Raw genomic sequence first — 4,211 nt, 5'->3', positions numbered from 1 at the left:
ATCATCCAGCCCGGGGAAAAAATGGTTACTAAATTTTCGTAACTGTTGTTCTTCAGGAGGCGTGTCTCATGTCCAATCCAATGTAGGTGGAAGGTTTCTCCATTACTGGTATCCATTGGGTCAACTCTAGTGCTCACTGGATTCGCACACTCATGGCACTGGTACATGGGAACCTGCCAACCCTCCGCATACTCAGATCCTTCTTGCCAGCTAACTCCAACAGAGGAGCCACCAGGGGGGTTGCTGTCTTGGAATGGACATGGGCAACACAACTTGAAGAACAACAGTTACGAAAGCAGAGAAGAGAGCACCTCTCCGAGGGCTAAAATGGGGGCCCCAAGAGCCTTGATAGTTCTAGAGTGAGATCTCAGGCTAGGCTTAGCTAGCACATTTGGGGTACAGCCTGTCCAGGCCTTGAGAAAATGCCTGGAAATTGAGTTGGTGATGACAGATCAGCAGTTGACCAACGAATGGAACGCCGAATCACAGGCAGGTGGATGCTCATTGATGACACCGATAGCTCCTTCTATTTAAGTGTAGTAAGTTGTCCAGGATGAATGGCGTGGATGACTGTAGGAGTAAAACACCTTTATGCACAGGGTCGATCAAGAACCTCTTCCACTTTTCCAGGTACATCACTCTACTGGATGGTTTTCTACTCTGTAGAAGGAGCTCTCTAGTGGGTCCAGACCATGTCTAAGGAGTTCAGTCACGGAGCTTCCAGAACTAAAGATCCAGAAGTGTGGAGAGCCAATGTTGATGAGGCCAGGCTGGAGCTTTATCACGATCATGCAAGTTCCTTCCCTCCTGACCTTTACCAGAACTCTCTGTATGAGTGCAGTGGGCGGAAACACACAGAAAAGAAATATGGAGAACTAATATCCCTGCAACCAAACCCAGGTTAAAGGTTCAGAAAGAAGCAGAATTGCAGACACTTACTATTGTGGTTTGTTTTAAACAAGCCTGGATGGGAAACACCCCATCTTTGGAAGATGTTCTTCACGGTGTCCCGGTGAACAGACCATTCATGGATGGAGAAGGATCTTTTGAAATGATCCGTTTGATGTCTCTATGTCCCCGGAAGACAAGAATTCTCAAGATGGATTGAGAGGGTGACACAGAATTCTCACAGGTGAGGGCTTCCTGGCACTAGGGAGAGGAGCATGCTCCATCCTGTCTGTATATTAAGAACTGCGCTGCAATATTGTCTGTGAGAACTGAAACGCCTTTGCCCTCCAGGTGGTTCTGGAATGTGTTGCAGGCAAGCCGCTCCTCTCTGAGATCTCTGACATTGATATTCATCAAGAGCTTTGCCTGGCACCTAAGACATTGGGTCCTGAAGATCCCCACATGAGCCCTCCAGCCCAGCACCAAGGAATCCGTAACTAGAGAAAGTGAAGGGTGTCGTCTCGAGAATGGGACCCCTAGACAAACTGACCTTGGTTCCTGTCACCAAAAGATGGTATTGGTTACTGAGGGAGGAAGTGTAACTGTCATGTCCAAGAGATCCCCGTCTTGTTCGTACACTGACACTAGCCAGGGCTGCATCAGTCTGGGCCTCAATCTCGCATGTTGCACAATGTAGGTGTATGTGGCCATATGCCATTGGCGTTTCAGGCAATGTCTTGTGTAGTGGTAGGATGGTTTCTGTGACCTTCTATGATAGAGACACTGGTCTGGAACTAAGTCTCTGGAAGGAAGGCTCTGCCCTGGACTGAGTTGAGGACTGCCCCTCAGAAAACTATTATTTAAACACGTGAGGGAGTTAACTTCTGCACGTTTATTAGTAGGCCTAATTTCTCGAAGGTTATCCGTATTTAGCTGACTTCGGAATCCTCCTGTCTCCTGATGCGGCCCTTGATCAGCCAATTGTCGAGGTGAGGGTAAAACTGGACCCTTTGTTTCCTCAGAAATGCCACAATGACTGCCATGCACTTGTCAATTACGTGTGGGACTGCTGATAGGCCAAAGGGGAAGGCAGTAAACTAGTAGTGACCCTGGTTCAATATGAATTGGAGGACTCTTACGTGACTCTGAAGGACTGAGATGTGAAAATACGCATCCTTCAAGTCGAGAGCAGCATACAGTCGCCTGGATGCAGAGAACGGATAATGGAGGCCAAGGAGACCGTGCAACACTTCAGATTCTTCATTAATCTGTTGGGGTTTCACAGGTCCAAGATGGGTCCCAGATATCCCTTGGCTTTCGGGATTAGGAAATAACGGGAGTAGAAAGCCTTGCCCCTCAGCTCCAGAGGAACCTCCTCTATTGCTCCCAGTTTTAGGGGTGTTTGCAACTCCTAGATTAGAAGCTGCTCATGAAAAGGGTCCCTGAAGAGAGATGGAGAGGGAGGGTGGGAAGGAGGGAAACAACTGAATTACAGGGAATATCCCAGTCCTATAATGATTAACACCCTAGTGTCTGAAGTAATATTGGTCGACCCCCTATAGAAGTCAGATAACCTGTCCAAGAAACACAGGGGGATTAGATCCATATACTCTTCTGTTGTGCCATCCTCAGTCACACCTACAAAAGTTCTGATTTCACCCGCATGATTGTCTCGCGGACCCAGGCCTGAGAGTTGAGGAAGGATGAGCCCTTCTCTTATAGCTCCTACTACAACTCCTAGTAGAATTTTTACTCAGTTGAGACTGGTAAAAGTGAGGCAAGGTTTGTGGTCTTTTATCGCTATTGATTTTGATCCTATTGAAACACATTTTTTTCCATCCAAGAGCTGGCTCCATTTAAGTGGCAGGTGACTTCTGTATACATTTTGTAAATCAGATCTAAAAGATGGTGGAGAACATTATGATCCTTTGAGATCAAAGGCAGGAGTTAAATCCATGTCATTCATTATCACTTTGGATTCCTCCCACGCTGAGTGGTGCTGACATTAGTTAGTGTGGAAAATCCATCCTTGATGCCACGAGTTCCGAGGATCTCAAAGCGCTTCTCAAACATGAACTAATAAGTCTGCACCACATCCCAGAGAAGCTGAATCAGAAATGTGGAAATGCTTTACCTCAGTTCCCCCCGTGAATCTATGGCAGAGCCAGGAATAAAAACCAGAACTCCTGACTCCCAGGTTTTAAACAATAATCATGGTTCCTCCCTCGCGAAGCATACTTCCTGTCTTGTCATCTGCAGTATCTTTTTGCCCTGTGTTATTTGGCTGTATAGAGATACGGCCAGATTTTCAGAGGAACTGAGCATCCCCTTTAGGGCTGGCAGCTGTTCATCACCTCAGAAAATCAGGCTGACATTTGTTTTCTTTTTCCATATTTGGAAACCATCTACACAGAAAGGGGTTTACTGACTACTGAAACACAGGAAGCATTAAACATGAGAACATAGGAATTTTCTGTCCTGGATCAGAGCATTCACCCATTTCAGCCGCTATCTTGCCTCTCCAAATGCTCAGCGACGAATACTCCAGACATCAAGCCATTGTCATGTACCAAATTGTACAATACTACCCAGTAGAGAGGGAGCAGGATTCCTTATTGATCACAGTTTATGTCCTGAAGCATGATGATAGTTCACCTTTCTAATCTGATCCTACCTTAATTAACTACGGGTGTGCATATTCATAGAACTGTCTCACTCTTCTCTAGAATCACCTCAACAGAAGCTTACAGCCTCCATACACTGATATTTGGAACAGGACGTGCAGAAGATGTTGAAACCCCATATTCACTGCCTTTACCTTTCCTACTTTATCCATATGCTTATTCTTATGCATATGCTTATGCTTGTGCAGAAGCAGTTCCAGGAGCCAGCACAGTGCCTATGCCTTAAAATCATAGAATCATAGAATATCACGGTTGGAATCCAACATAGTAGGACATCTATTCCAACCCCCTGCTCAAAGCAGGACCACCCCAAATAAATCATACAAGGCAGGGCTTTGTCAAGCCTTGCCTTCAAAACCTCTAGATTTGGAAATTCCACCATTTCCCTAAGTAACCCATTCCACTGCCTCACCACGCTCCTCGTGAAAAAGTTTTTCCTAACATCCAACATACACCTCCCAAACTGCAACCTGAGACAGTTGCTTCTAGTTCTGTCATCTACAATCACTGAAAACAGTCCAGTTCCATCCTCCCTGGAACCTCCTTTCAGATAGTTAAAGGCCGCTATCAAATCCTGCGACACTCTTCTCCTCTGCATACTCAACAAGCCTGGTTCTCTCACGCTACGTCTACGCTGCC

The sequence above is a fragment of the Emydura macquarii genome, unplaced genomic scaffold (genome assembly GCF_026122565.2).
Source record: "Emydura macquarii macquarii isolate MOO-44397 ecotype Brisbane River unplaced genomic scaffold, CSIRO-AGI_Emac_v2 contig_1437, whole genome shotgun sequence".
In the NCBI taxonomy this organism is placed as follows: domain Eukaryota; kingdom Metazoa; phylum Chordata; order Testudines; family Chelidae; genus Emydura; species Emydura macquarii.
Note: the sequence above shows the minus strand (reverse complement) of the source record.